The sequence below is a fragment of the Parasteatoda tepidariorum genome, chromosome 5 (assembly GCF_982258835.1).
Source record: "Parasteatoda tepidariorum strain Cologne lab strain chromosome 5, Ptep-v5.0, whole genome shotgun sequence".
In the NCBI taxonomy this organism is placed as follows: Eukaryota; Metazoa; Arthropoda; class Arachnida; order Araneae; family Theridiidae; genus Parasteatoda; species Parasteatoda tepidariorum.
The window spans coordinates 5,159,486-5,176,651 of NC_141759.1; positions in this window are offsets into that span (position 1 = coordinate 5,159,486).

Consider the following 17,166-nt stretch of genomic DNA (forward strand, 5'->3'; position numbering starts at 1 on the left):
TTTTTATTTTTTATTTTTGTATCTTTTTTTTTTTTTTTTGGTAACGCACTACTCACTGCACTACTTTCTCAAAAATTATCACACAGCACTACAAACTACGAGAAAAAGCAGCGACTACAGTAGTTGTACTACTTGTATAGCGTTACTCCCGACCATCGGAAAAATGCGAAAAAAATGTACTAAATATTGCTCAGATGCCTCTTCCATCCGCAATAATAAGCAAGTCGAGATATAAGGTTCGAATGCTTATACACATGAAGGAAGCTTTAACACTAGCGTCTTGTCATAAAGAATTATCAGAGCTTAAAAAGAGACAACTTAAATATTTAAAAAAATATTAAACTTTCTTAAAAATCTCCAAATTGGCGAAATTTTTCTATCGAGATAATGAAAATTGTCAAAGCTATTGAAAAATTCTCAAAATTTTTCCAAATTTTAATGAGATCAGGTAGTGTATGGCTTCAGAATGACTTTTTAATTATTAAAAAATTATCTCGCGAACACTTTTCATTTTCATAAAACTTATAGGTTTTACGCCATATCGATTGTATTCGCCATTTTCAGATTTAGCATAGAGGGTACTGGCAAAAGATGTAGACTAACATTTACATTAAAATGCATTTTTGAGAAAATATGTATATAGCCATTGGCTTACATTATTGAATTATACGTTTTATTGGAATAATAAAGATGTATTAAAATTTTTAGGTATTTATTGTATTAGAATTAAGGTTCAAGGACGAACTGTTATAAACGAATACTTCTTACTCTGTTTAGAAGTCTGTTTACTAGTCAAAACCCTCATTTTTTTCTCTACGTTAAAAACTAACCGTTTTATTAAACTTAAAAAAAAGTAAAGAAATTGATACATTTTTCTAAAAACTACCACCATTTTCTTAAGAATAGTTTGTTTATAGGTTTTCAAGTTCTAATGCATTGATTTTTTAACTAACGCTAGGTTTACAAAACGCTTTGAATTTTATATGGTGGAAGATTACAGAACCAGTTTGCATTTTTATTTCATCTCTTGTAATGACTTTTATCCATTGATCGAGGTAAATATATATTGAAATATCTATTTTCTTCAAAAGCGTTGAAGTATTGAAATTCTCTTTGTGGTATACCTACCTCTACGGATATGCGTCCATTTGACGCGATTGTAATTTAGACAAAATTTTGAGTAAACATGCAAGCATCACATCAATAATAAATAGGAATGTACCGATAATAATTCGATCCGTTATCCGATTTCTCAAATGAAACAAGAGATAAACAACTGTTGCCGTTAAGCAATAATAGAAAGAACAAAAGCAGAATGTCAACTGATGTCAGATTTTGAAGGTTTCAGTTGCTTAGTTGGAGTATTGAAAAATAAAATACTAGAATATTTCATAAATATATATCTCATATTTTCATTTTTTCCTTATAGAATATAATTACATTGCAGTGATGCCAACTGCTCCTGACACGCCATAATAATTAAAAAACGGGAAATAAGTGCTATGTAAATTTTGCAAATATAAAGTGGTGAATTAAACAAGCCTACCAATTATTTAGAAATAGTGGTGGATAAAAATCTACTAAATTGAATTTATTAAACCAAGAATCACAATTGATAAAATACCACTTTAAAAAATATATTTGCGGTGCGGAGCAAGTTAGCATCTATGTAAGTGCTGTTATATGTATTCTTTCATTCGTCAAATTGACGCGTGTTCGTAGAGATAAGAAACGTCCGTTACCATTTCATTCAGTGATGGGGCCTCATACCTGCCAACTTTCACTCTTTCCGAGAATGGATTTTCAGAGTGGTTGTGAAACAATAAACGAAAAACAATCTGACTCAAAAATATATTTATATTTTGATCCCGTTGAGATTCGCTTGTGCAAGGTTTATTATGCTTTCCTATATTTATTGTAATTATTTATATGTAGTGGTGGTCAAACTCATTTATAATTATCATTATACTTCAAAAAGTTAATTGGAATAACCTGAGTATTGCTACCACTTTAAATATGAAAATAAAATCGTCCGGATTTTCCGGAAGAGTTGGCAGGTATGGGGCCTCCCTGGCCGAGCGGTGTCGCCCGCCAAGCGCTCTGTTAAGCGTGGAGGTGGCGGGCTCGAATCCCGCCGTAACGCTGAATGTATTCTTTGTGATGCCCTACTCTAAATTATTCTATCTGTCCTTCTACTTGACAAAGTTTTATAAGCCTTAATTGAGCACACAAGCCTGCAAATGTATGTTGTACCAATAAATAAACTCATTCAGTGATCTCCGGGTATTATGTGGTAAGTTCGTAAAAAATCTTGAAATCTTTGGTTAGTTAGAAAAAAAAAGATGTATATAATGACAAAATTTCTTAGAATTTTATACAACATACAACTTTTTTATTTGCTAATGTTTACTTATAACTTGTTATCTAACTGTAAATAATATTAAAAATTAATTTTAAACAAATTTCTTTGCACATTATTTATTCTTTTACAATCTAGTCATTTTGACTGCTTTTAGGCAAAATAGGTATATACTAAGTTTCCGTCTTTACAGTGTCAAAAAATTGCTACCACTTTTCGAACTTTTGTTAGATAGAAGTTTAAAAAACGTGCTTTTAACAGATCCGCATACAATATGGTAATCAGTTAAAATTAATTAATCTCTTAAGCGAACTAAATATAAAGTTTTTTAGTTACATTTGAATAAAGAAACGAAATGAAACTAAATAGATAAATCAAATTCAATTGTTAGCTAGTTCTGATTACACACTAAAATAAACGAAAAATTTAATAAATCTCCTACCACTAATTTATTTTCGATTGGATGCTAAGAATATTGTTTTTATAGATGCCGGAAGTAAAGAAACTTAACGAAGGAGATTAATTCTTTATTTTCATAACAAATCGTTTCATAGGAAGTATATGAAAAGGCATGTAATATTTGATTAGAAGATTTTCATAAAGATGCCAAGATTTATTTCGAATCTATCTTCGCGATTTGTATCAATTTTCCATAAATGTCATCACTTGTAATTTAATACCGTGAGATACATCAACAACGATTTGGAGGCCTTAATACCTTTTAAAAGCTTATAATTCAAACGATAAAATAAATCGTTTAGTGAAATTTGTTAAGAAAACGAACACGCACTCTTTCAAAGAACACATCAGCCGCAGAATCCCGAGAATCTCTAATTACCGATTTTTTTTTCCTTTTCTGTTTTTATTTCATCCTCCCTTTTGGGACAGGGTGGTCGCTGGATTTGATGAGAGTTTCCCCGCTCTCTCCCTCGACCAATTCTCTATGGAATTTCTCTATGTCGCCTGCTTGACGACTCCACAAACGATTTCGAGAAATTGAAATTCTTAGATGTACTTCGTTTGCAGGCGACTTTTTTCTTCTTTTTTTTTTTTATATAAATCCTATAAGATTATTCGAAACTTTCTGCACTCGTCATTTCTTTCTCCTAGAATGGGATTGGGAATTCCATCATTCCTGTTGCTCGTAACCTGCTTCATGAGTAATTTCATTCTTCGATATTTTAATTCATAAAATAAATAATGTGACTAAATAATGTATTATTGATTTATACTTAATGAATACAGCATGTATAATAGTAAAATGAAGGAAGAAAAATGTCATTATTAAATATTTTAATTTGTGCGAATGAGTTTCGAAAACAATTTTTTTCTAATAAATTAAAATAAACAAATATATAAAAACTGTGTTCTAAATAACTGTACATATTATCACAAATAACATATTTTTATTATTTTTACCAATTTAAAGATTGATTTGCAGATTCTGAGAATACCTATTCATTGATTCGCCTACATTTAAAAAAAAAAAATAATAATAATCTTTTCACTTGCTCATCCATTCCCTGATACACTTTTCTTTGAAACTGATTCTCTCAATCTCTTATTCACTAATTTAATTTTATTAAAAAAAGCTGATTTATTAGCTCATCCTTCACTTATATTTAAAAATTGATTCCTTGATTCCCTAAATCAGTGATTTGTGCGTTTATTTAAAGACTGATTTACTGATTCCCTAGCTCACTTTTTCATTGATTCGCTTTTATTTAAAAGCTTATGCCTGATTCATTAGCTCACACTTTCATTGATTCGTTTTCGTTCAAAAACAAATTTATCGATTTCCTTTTAATTCAATTATTCATTGATTTGTTTTCTTTTCTTTTCTTGTTGCTTAATAATTTCTTAAGATGAACAAAAAATAATACATAAAAACATTGACTTTGCTATCACTAGAATAAATTATAACCAAAAGTGTAGAAAGTTGGCTGCCCTGTGCTAATTAAGTGGCTATATCAAGAATCATTATACTATATCTTTTAGTAACCTCAGTAAGACTGAGATATAGCCTATTTAAAATCTCATATATTTTGATAAGCATGGTCTGAAAGATGCTAGAAATTGACACTACGGGCAACTAAAAATATAAAATGAGGTAAAAATTCAATTCGTTTTTATTTATTCATAATTTCTTTAATTAATAAATCGTTATAATGATCTTTAATTAATAAAACTACCACTATGACTTAAAATTTAAATTATTCATATTTAAGGTAAAATCGTAATTAACGGTAGAAGCTCAAATCATTTTCGTTTATTTATTTTATCTTTAATTATTCAGTCGTAATTACTAATTGGAATAATATCTCAGATTATTTAATATTGAATTAACCCGCGTTAGCAACAACCTTTCAATGTCAGACGAAACTGGATCGAAAAAAATGATTTAGTTTTTAAAACTAATGAATATTTAATGCACCGAAACGACATTACTTTCTGGTTCCTCTAATTTATATATATATATATATATATATATATATATATATATATATATATATACTTATTTTTACTTTTTGTGTTCTATTTTATTTGCTGTAATTTTTATAAAAAAATTTTCTGAGTGCTCCTCACACTATTGTATTAATATATTTTGCTTTGGCTTTATTGATACAATATCAGATAGCACTCTGTTTTGCGGATATAATCGTGTGGGCTGATGAAAAGATTATATCTTTTCTTTTTCCTCCCGGTTTTTTAAATAAAATTTCATCCCCCCTTTTTTTTCTTTTTTTTAGCTGTTGTTTGTTATTTTTTTACTTATTATTCCCCTCCCCCTTTTTTTTTTTACATATGTCTATAATATTTCTTTGTTTTATTCTTCATTTTGAACATTTTATGTATATATATATATATATATATATATATATATATATATATATATATATATATGGCTCATATTCTATAACTTTCATTGAGCAGCCTAACCGATTTTGAGTTTATGACTATTAATACTCAACTCCGTAGCCTTATAATATTGAACCCAATCTAGAAGACAAGGGAACTCCTGCATTAAGTAGTGGGAGAAATTTCCTTCATGGAGGACTTAGTTGATGGAACTAACCCACATTTGCGTTACGTGGAGAGGAAAACCGCGAAAATCGTCGATGGTTGGCATGACGGCAAGGAAACTCTAACTCATGATCCGGCAACCACTGGGGGTATTTGGCGTCAGAACTATGGTTGGTGTGAGCCGAGAGTAGAATCCTCATCGACCTGCCATCGCTGTGATTCGAACCTGCGACACCTCCCCTCTCTTATCTATTTACATGCTACTTTGTAGGATTCTTTAAAAAAATATTTCAAGTGAGAGCCGCGGTGGCTCAGGGTATCGAGCGTTCGCCTTCCAATGTGTAAACCGGGTTTGAATCCCAGCAATGGCTGGTCGAAGCAAGGGTGAAAGCCCTTATATAGCAAGACGGAAAAGAGAAAAACCTGGTAAGTAAAACATTTCATTCCAGCATTTTTTTCGAAAAAAATTAAATATCTGTAACTATCAAGATCTCTTTTATAATTCTGGAATATATGTAAAACTGCTTCTTTTCCAAGATAAAGTAGATATTGTTGAAAAATTTAAATAAAGGAGAACTTAACTCTTCCCATAAACTAGCAATAACTGAAATGGTTTTACTACCAGCCTTTCCTCTTTTCCGTCTCGCTTTCACCCCTGGGTCGAAGCGAATTCTGCACCCGGCTGGTACCAACCGCAGTGCTGGTGTAAAATGTCCTCAGTGGAAGACGGATCATAGGTTAGAGTTACGCAATCAAGTATTGTAAGTGTGGGTTAGTTCCATCCACTAAGTCCTCCACGTAGGCAAATTTCTCCCAATACTTGATCCAGGAGTTCCCTCGTTTTGCGGATTAGGTTCAAAATAACAGAGCTACTTTGTTGAACATTAGTAGTCGTAAAACCAAAAATTGGGTCGGCTGTTCAGCACTGCCGTTATAAAAAGAGAAAAAAGATCGAAGTGATGCACATCTCTTATAGCAGAAAACATCCAGCACGGCAGCATTATTTTTCATCTTTTTTTATTTTAAAAGCTGATTAGCAAAACAGAGAAAATAGCAAAAAATATCTTAAATTTGTTTCGAGTAAAAATAAAAATACTGAATTGAAAAAATACTGCATAGAACAAAAAAAAATTTTTTTTTTTTAAATTTACAGACTGTATAAGGATTTATTTAGCATCAATGCATAACATTAAACTTAAATTTCTTCAACACACAGAACATTTTATATGAGAATCATATATTTGTGAATTTTGCCACTGGTACATGAAATTGAGCTGAATTTTTACAATAATATGTGAGTTTGTGTGTGAGTGTGTTGATATCGCAGACAAATTTGGATTTATGATGCTGTAAATTCTGCTAGCATATGCATATCTTAGATCAGCGATTCTCAAATGGTGTTCCGTGGAACCTTGAGGATCCCTTGAACAGAGGTCCCGAGAGTTAATTTTTTTTAAAAATCAGTGCTGGTTTTAATGGCAAAAATTATAGAAAAATTGACTTTCGAACTATAAATTCAAAATAAAATGACCAAATTCAAGAATAACGAATCATGTTTCTGTGATAATTATTCTCAATATTTATTACAGTTCTGTATCGAAAAATATAATTCAGCTTATTTTATTCATTTTTAGCTAATGTATGCACCAAAAACAAATTCTAAACTTGACTCCACTCCAGGCTTCCGATTTCAACTCTTTGACATAAAAACTATTATTTTAAGAGTTTTATTGGCAAAACTATTATTAAAAAAAATAATTTTCCACATTAAATATCATCAAAATAATCAGTAGTGTTCCCTTAATTAATATGTTCACGGCTGCCCGTAAATTTTATTTATATATTTGGAGTTTCGCTACAAAAGATATTCGATCATTTAAAGTAGCGTAGTCATAGAAAATTGGAAGCAGCTGTCTTAGAACCTTAGAATATTTTAACAGATATCGGGGGGGGATAGTTAATCAAATAATTAAAAATGATGATAGAGGAATTTTCTTTTTAAATTTTTATTTGTTTAATATTTATTTTTTTCATTTTTCAAAAAAGCGTGGGAAAGTTATTATCATTGCCTTCTACAGAAAAGATGTTGTCTTTACTGCTTTTTAAACACCATTGATTTTAATCATCCATTTTTAAGAAATGTCGATAAAGAAAACAAAGGCATTCTAAGTTCTATGGGGGAAGGAAACGCTGAAATAAAATCTGGCAAACGGAAACGAATAATTACTTCAGTTTAAAAAGATTCTTTAGGAGCTTTATCTGATGCGCCCTGATTAAAAAGTCCTAAAATTGTTTCATTTATTGACAGTGGTCTTCGGTTCACAATATAGGTCAGGACCACAGGATGTCAGTAATCAGGCAGGACTATAAAACAATAGACTGTATTTTTTTAAATAAAATATAATATCCCTCCCCCCTTTTCCTGTAACTAATTTCTATGATACAAACTAATTAGAAGTTTTCAGAATCATTTAAGAATCCTGCAAGATGTTGACAGCAGGATGTTTAGAGAAATTTTTACGAAAACATTTTTAAATGTAACATTTAAGCCTATTTGAATGTTCTGGCATTAAGTAAAACGAACCTTTTTCGCGATAGTATACTATTTTAATGACTACTATGAGTTTAAAAAAAAGTTATTTATGACTGTTATGTCAAATATAGCCAAGCTTTAGCCAGCGCCCTCTATGTTAATTATAAAAATGACGCAAAACGTCAGTATAGAAAAAAAAATCAGTTTTCAAAAATGAATAGCGCTCTAGATCTAAATTTTTTTAATTGTTGAAAGGGTGCTCCAATATTATAAAATCTAGGCACGTGCATAAAAATTTGCAAAAACTGAGAAATATTTATTTGATTATTTTCTTCGGGGGTAGAAAAATCTCGCCAAATTGGCAGTTTCTAAAAATGTTTCATGCCTTTTAAGAATTTTTAGTTTTGAGTCAGTTTTAAAGCTCATATAATTCTTTGCGGCCATATGATGTATATAGTTTGAAATTATTTCTTTGTCTTAAGTTTAACCCTTTCGCGCCGACTGTCACAAATATGTGACAGCAAAAAACCGTATCAATCAGGGTAAGAAGATAAAACTGGTAATCAAAGTATTTCTTTAGCAGTTTATTTGTGGCGGAGTTATAACTTTTTTGATTTATTTAATTCACCATTACTTTGTTCAAAATAAAACTATTTAGTTATGCTTTGAATTAACATAGATTATATATATGATTAAACTAACAATCATTAAAATAAAAGCAAAGTAAGTCTGTCAAATTAGCAACGACTACATTTAAGTTACCGTTTTTTATTTAATTGCAACTTGATTCTGATTTTGTACGAAAGCTTTTCTGAATCACCCGTCCCCAAGGGGTTAAGGCTCTTAAACTGTGACACATTTTTGTATTTCTTTTAGCGGAAAAGTATGTATAAAAAAATACCAGAATTTCCAAGTTTCTCCTTTATGTAAAAGAGTATTTTCTAGTGGTAACAACATTAAACTTATTTTTAGTTTAGTATTTTTGATTCCACCTACTGCATTGCAATTATTACTATTACATTGCATTGCCTACTACAGTGCATTGCAAGTATTTTTTTCACCACTACGCATCAATCAAAACTTCGAAGTATCTATGAAATGCAAATTTATTGCAGTTATCTCGTTGTAACTTTTTAAAAGAGTGAGTGTAATTACCCTTATTATACAATTTGACTACCTAATTGCTATTGATTTATTGACTTTTTTGCAGAAAGCACTGCAGTCGGCATCTCTGCAGGACTGGGAATGACGCAGAATTTTTTAAAAATTTTATTTTTAGAAGTATTTTTTTTCGTTTCTATGGAAGATTTTTCCTGAATATTTTAAGTGGTAGTATTTTCAATCTCTTCTATTTCATTTTTGACTTAATACATTTAATTTTCAATGTTTTCGACCATTTCAATATACGAACAGTTTATGCAAATATACAAGGGCAGGACAAAAATATGGAAACACTTCTATGTTAACTCTATGTAAACAATTTTTCTTTTATAAGCAAATGATTTAGAAGATTTAACAAGACAAGATCATGCTTGAAGCTTTCGGGGATGCAAAAATGTATCGTCAAAAGAGGGCGCTGGTAACACGAGGTGAGAGAACACGAGATAAGGGGGACGCCGAACGAGACCCGGAGTTCTGCAAATTATTCATATCCTCCTTTTTTAACCCTTTAGTGGGCCATTTACTTCTAGCAAGAATAAATTAAAGAATTTTTGGAATTGAAATTCATATAAGAATAGTAATTGATATAAGAAAAGAAAAACTCATTTAGCTTATAAAAATGTATTTAAATTTTAATGCCATTTTTTTTGGTGGTAAATGTATTTACCCCGACCTATTCAGAAGTTATTGACTTTTATATTTTTTTATTTATAAAATGAATTTTATAAATGCAACTAACTTCAGAAGGAATTATGCATTTTATAAAAAATGGTTACCAATTTTATTCAAACGTACTTCAAGAAAGCTGAAGTAATTAAGATATGGAAACCTAAATTAAAAGTCGTAGAAAAGTTAACATGGACTTGGAAAAATGGTGGTAAGTATACTTACCACGGCCTTAGAAAGGGTTAAAGTATTGTTTGCTATGTGTTATTTTTTAAAATTAATTATCTATTCTTAGGTTACCTTTTCTTATGGCAAAAGTTCTCTAAGTAAAAGTTTCACTAAGGATGGAAAGCAGAGTGTGCAGCAGAAAAACCATTTGTTTGACATTGAAGAGAATAAACTCCGTATTTTCCTGGGAGGATCTTTTCTGTAAAGCTTTATGGATCAAGAAACTATCAGCAAACAAAACAATATTCTCAAAAGGTGAATGCAAGAGAAAAACATGGGTAGGAGCAATCTCGGAGAATGACCATGAGCTCAAATTTTCTGACGATTGAGCCTATGTGTCAAACGTATTCTTAATATAATGTAAATTTTCTGATACAAATATTAATATTTTATGCATAAAATACTTCTATTATGTCTCAAAATGTAATTTAAGTTTTTAATATAAATCTCAGCTTTTTTTTGAGAAATTTGGACTAACACGACAAAAAGATTAATTTCCAAGATAATTAAATAATTACCAAGATCTTAGTAAATTTCAAGTTAACAACAAGAAACATGTACACACTTTTACAATATTTTACATATTTTGCTCTTTGATATATATTTAAAATAATTATTGAAAGATTTTTCAAGAAACGAATGTAAGACTTTTTTTCTCTAAAAATATCTGTGCTAATAGCTGGCTCGATAACTTCTTCATTCCTCTGAGTCATCTAAATGTTTATTATTGCTGTTTTTTAGCGTTGCACGTATGTTTTTATTTATTTATTTTTATAAAAGGTTTTATATATCTGTATTAGTCTGAGTAGAGAATATCTAATATTTTTCAAAAGTTATTTGATAGGAATAATAATTTAATATTACTATGAAGATTTACTTTTAATAATATGGTTTATACGAGGTCATTTTTAATTTATTTGAAACGGTTATTTTAAAATAGTACATTTCATAAACAATTTATGACGACAGTACGCTTATCACACCGTTTTGAAAACTGTCATCATTAAAAATTTTCGTTGCAGTAAGTCAGTGTTTCCCAAACTTATGACTTTTGTGTACCCCTTCTAAATTTTTTATAACGCTGTGTACCACTAATAAAAAATGAATGTATTTTTTTAAAAACATGTTTATTTTTGTTTTTTGGTATAAAGTTTTGTTAATGAGTTTATTTGCATCAGTGAGAAGGATGATATTGTTTTTGCTGTGATAACAGTTCATTATAATTCTGTTCTCTTGTGTTTAATTTTAGTCTGAGAAGCGATTCCACGTACAATAATCTATTTCTTTTTCTTTTTTCGAATTAATGTCCACGAAAGCGACTTCACATAAATATGAAGTTGAAAAAGGGAAAATATATTTCACAACTTTTTCTGTTAAAACTGGATGCATATTTTGCATTTGCAGTCAGAATGATGTTAAAGTACACTCCTCATGTTTATTTTTCAAGAAGGATAAAAATTGTATTTTATGAAAATAATCAAATTAAATGGAATTTATCGCAAACTTTTACTATAAAAAAAGTGCACAAAAGTTGAAAATCACAACTGGCTGTTGACACTACTAATAATTAACCGTTAACTCTGCAAAAAATAGCCAATAGAAAAATACGTACTCGTAAATTTTCATGGCTAGCTTTGTTTTTAAATAAAATGTTGCACGATATTTCGCATAAGAACGCGTATCCCCGCTAAAGTGTTCCCGTACCCCTGGGGGTACGCGTACCACACTTTGGGAAACATTGCAGTAAGTGAATAAAAAAAAAAAGAATGAGTAAGGAAAGGATAACAATCAATGAATCAGGGAACAGGGGAATTAATACAAGGCGGCAATAAATAGCAGTGAATTAGTTTATGGGCGAATAATCAAAGTACATTTTAGGGAATTGTCGGATGAAGAAATGAGTTTCTAAATGCATAAAAGGATTTATATACCATTGTTTTACGGCAGTCGACGACAAAAAAATTTTCTTCTTTAAAATAATTATTAACAGAACAATAATGTTTATCGAAAATGAAACTGCAAAAACTACTGGTTTTGAAGATTCTTTAAAATTGTTTGCAATGGCGAAAGCACGAAACAAAAATAGATTTTAATGTTTTTGCTTATACATTTTGTCATAAGAGGTTATGCTCATTAGAAATATTACCTGCAATAAATGTTTATTCTAGAATACTTGAGGTGATATTCTAATTAATTAAACGAACAACTTTCTTTCTTAACTTTGAATGAATTAATTGTAATTTATCTTGTTCAAATGTTTCCCAAATCATCATTTAGGATTGATATAGATTTGATAATTCTCCGATTGAAATATTGTAATTTAAAATAAAAAAAGCATTTCTCTACAGCATTATACACCAGTAAAACAATTTAGTTTTTTTTTTTCTTTTCTTTTTTCTACCCATTGGCAAAATGGTTCTTGGTTTCGATTTCATGGAGTCCTCACCTTTCAACTACAACAATCAAGAGTAATAGTAAACAATGCACATGCTTTGCTATGGCGACCGCTGCTGTTTGTTAATTTTTTCAGAATTCTTCTTTTCACTTTTAATTTTGTTATGCATTAAGTGAGTGAGTCTATTTTTTGGGATATGGGATCAGAGAGATTCCATAAATACTTCTTGAGTTGTGAATAAAAAAGAATTTCATCATTCGGGCCATATTTTTGTTTTAATTGTTTTAATTAAGAATCAGAAATTCTAACCTACAGTTCAAATTGGATCGTTTTCAATACTAATTCAGGTGAATATCACAAATAAAGAGGATCCAAAGCAAATTGACATTGTCCTGAAAGTTAGAGTTGAAGAAAGAAAAAAGAAAACGATGCCAAGACCTAAACTTACCCGAGGCTGGAAAAGACAAAAAACGTAGACGGGAATACCTCAAGCGTTACACACAAGCAAAAAAACGAAAGGATTCCTTTCGCAAACACAAGCATGAAGCCCGTCCCTCACAAAACTACCAAAGCGATTGCGAAAATTGAACCCTACCGAAAAGCGAAAGGTGATTCTCGTAACCCCTTTCATGCAAATACGAGAACTGGATGCTGATCTCCCGTTAGGGATAAAAGGATCTACTGTCAACGTACCCAATAACTTGCAGAAGATCGTAGACTGTCTTCCACGCAATATACATGATTCATTCACTATTCATGTAAAATTGAAAAAAAGTCTAGCTTTCAAATCATATTTCATATATAAAAACTTGCGAATCCGAAACGGGTGTATGATGCAGCTTACAATCTCCACCAAGCACCATTGTACCAATCCGAAAATGTTAATATTGATCTCGATTGGCTGTTTAATGTCTTTTCAGTCATCAAAAGAATTTACACAGAATGTGTCTAAGCTGCATTTAAATACGTCTGATAAATTATGTACCGAGAAGTTCAGGATTAAAAGTTAACCCTTTCGCACCGGACGGGACATGTGCTGTCCCAGTCTGGTAAATTTTTGATATTACGGCTGGGACAACATATGTCCCAGTTACTGAAAAAAATCTAGGACAGAAAATAACGCCCACTTTGGTCTCCAAACCAATTTTAAGACCGTCTCATCGTTCTGAGTCCATGAATTTCTCACGTCAATCATTCCGGATCTAATCATTCTTCTTCTTTATTTAAATAAACTGGGCTCCTGGGCCGCGAAGCGGCCCCTATCCCATTCATCATTAAATTACATACAGTAAGGTAAAAAACATTGATTTGGCAAACATTGTGGTAGCCATAAAAAAATCAAGCCGTTTGCTTGTGAAATAATAAAACAATGAAAAAATTCAATATGACAAATTGGCGTTTTTACATAACACTAGAAATATTGATGGTAGACTTAAATTAAAAATTAAGATAAAACATGATTTGATATGTACAATAACTGATTTTTGAAAAATGAAAGACATATTTGATGCATATAGATAAATCATACCTTGATACATGATAAAATAACATATTTGGAGAAAATGCAGTAAATATATTTTATCAGAGAAATATTGCTCTTTAAATACAATTGAATTTGCAAAAGAATTTAACGTGCATAAGTTAATAAATATGTATGCGTAAATTGGCTATATTATCAGAAAATAAATCTTAATGTAATTTAATTTAACGTAAGTAAAAGTCTGCAATGAAAAGTTCGGTGAATTTAACTTTAGAGTCTTGAAAATAAAAATAGAACTCACTGGGATTGAGATGTTTCCCCGATGATCCCCCGCAGAAGGCGGAGCACTTCTTCATTTTTGAGCAATTCTTGTAATTCTTTGATTAATGACACTAATCGGTGAGCAAGTTTAGGCGTCGATGTTGCTCGAGGGCTCCTTCTGCTGGGGCGGGTCTCGCACCCAGTATAGTTCGCTGTGTGGCTTTTGTAACAATTACAGCATTTTGGAGGTGTTGTTTTGTCTTTGTTGCATTCATGTGACCTGTGGTTTTCAGCACATTTTACACACCTTGCAGGTGCATTGCAGTGGCTTTGCGTATGTCCATAATTTTGGCAGTTGTAACATTGTATAGGTCCTAGACCTCCTCGAAATCGTTCGATTTTGATCGGGATCTGCTGTATGTTGTTGATTTCAAATATACTATGGTGATTCGCCGTTGATGTTAGGATTATGAGAAAAAGTGGAAGGAGCCGATAGGCCTCTCCCATTCTCTTCTTAAACTGCACTATTTTAAAGCTTTCAATATTGTTTTTCTGTAATTCTGTATTGATGGCATCTGTATCAAAGTCCACAGGCAGACCCCGGATCAAAACCTTAATAAATCTGGCTTGCAGTGTTATTTCAGGTTTGTTGGGCGGATCCCGTACCTTGTCGGTATCATCCTTGGGTTTTGTTGTCGGCAAGATAGTGACGTCATCGGTTGAGTTATGGTGGCTAGAAGAAGGACAGCTGTTTGTAGACATGAGTGTAGAATTATCTTCAGTTATTTTGACTGCATTTTGCTTTTTCTTCTTCGTTTTTCTTTTCTTTGCTGGTGGCTCTGTATTATTGTTAACATTGATGTCCGTGTCAGTTTCTGTATTCGGTGTTGTATTCAGGTTTTCATCTTTAATTTCCATGGTTATGTCTTCAGTGTTTGGATTAGTTTCAGTCATTATTGATTCAACTTCAACGGATTTTTTATTCATCTCCTTGTTTTCTTCTGCTTGAAAGTTTTTCCTCTTCCATCTGACGTGATAAGCTGCATTTGTCAGTTTCAGGAAGTATGAGTATTCATAGTCTCCAGGGTAACTTGATCTTATTTGAATGAGTAGTTTGCTAAGTAATTTATCTAAACGAATCAACTCCTCTGTATCAAACTGAGTGTAAAACTCTACAAGATCGTCAATATGTTCGTGTTCAACTGATGGAAAATATCTTTTTGAAATCCCACAAGTAGCAATGAGTTCTTCTAATGACGTGGACTCTTTGCAATGCGATGGTGAATTACGACCAGAGAGTGAGACTTTTCCACCACGAGCTGCTTTATGATACGGCATGACTTGACAAAACAAAATGGCGGGCTCAGAATCCGGACATCAAAATGGTCAGTTGTCTCTCCCGACTCAGGAATCTGACGAGATCAAAATCAGTAACACTCACCTTATAACGTTCAGGATAATCAGCATCAATTCAGCATGACCGGCACTGCAAGGGAGAAAAGGACTTCAGTACAGCATGACATCAGCATCATTTGACCAGGACCGGGAATAGCAAGATGATGATTTCCTCATCGGCCGCATTCGGGACGAGGATCTAATCAAGCAAGCGACAACTTGCTCCGGACAGCGAATAAATATTTTCGAGTGGTAATTTATTAACTGGGATTATTGTTTTAATAAATTCAATTTATTAGGTTTTCAACCACCACTATTTCTAAACAATTCGAAGGCTCCTTCCTCTGATAAAGGGTCGAATGCTGCAACTGTGGAGAGGCACATACTGCAAATTTCACAGGTTGCAGCAACCGTCCCCCCAGGAGAGGCCTTCGTGCAACTCCTGCTACAATCCCATCAACAACGGCAGGTCAAACCCATAGACTTGCATCAATTATCAAAGAACTTAAAGAACTCTTAAAAAACCGAGATGTATTTCAACTGCTGCAAACAATTATGAGGGAGGCTACTCCGGAATAATTTCACTTTAGGACTAAAACTGAACTCTTCTCTGACTTTAAATATGCATCTCTAAAATTTACAATTTAATACTCTTGAATGTTTCACACTAGATGGCGCCACTAAGGCTTCGCAAAATTTGTAATTTATTCCTGATTCTGATTACCGATCTTGTATATTCTTATCATCAACTTTGATTCCTGGCTCTGTAAATATTTATGCTTTCATCAATTTTGTCTCCCGATTTTGTATATACTTACGCTATCATCACCATTAAACACTCAATTTCAAATTTCTACTGATCATGATTGTAAATATCACAGATTAAGTTTGTATATCATGTTTTCATGTCTAATCATGGCTGTTTTCAATTTTCTTTGCAATTCATGTAAATCTTCGATCTAGTTGTACTTTCTAATCATGGCAATATTATTATGTAACCATACTGTCACATAACTCAAAATGTCTGTATACACTGTATTATTTTCATGATGGATGGGTTAGAGGCCGCTGCGCGGCCTAGGCACCCAATTTATTCTAAATAAAGGAAAGGAAAGCATAAAGGGTCGAAATGAGTCAAAAGATAATTTACCCTGAAAACAAGTTGAGACAGCTCACTTATATTAGTGAGCCTTCTGAAAACTGAAAACACTGTAGAGGAGACCGGCAATGATGTCGTGTCACCCAATCATAATGATTTGTTTGATGATGAAGTTGAGCTCCAGAACTAGAATCCACCGTCATTTTCATGGTCCTATCCATCTAACTTTGCACCACGAATACCACTAGTTAGTTACATCAAGGGCCAAACAAATTTCTCTATTGGCAACGAAGCCACCAAAGTGTATTCTTACTTCAAGATCTTTCCCAAAAGTTTATTCATTTACACTGCTCAATGTACGAACGAAAGTATAGAAATGGAAAGAAAGAAAATTTGGAAATGCGAACAAGTCAATAAGCAAAGGCCCTCTTCCTCCAAAACTATATCATCATCATCAACAACGAGACTTTTCAATGTTGGAAATCATTTCCCAATTGAAGGAAAAACGCGCAATAGATGGGCATGGTGCGTAAAAATGAATAAAGAGGCACGCTCGAAAATAGTG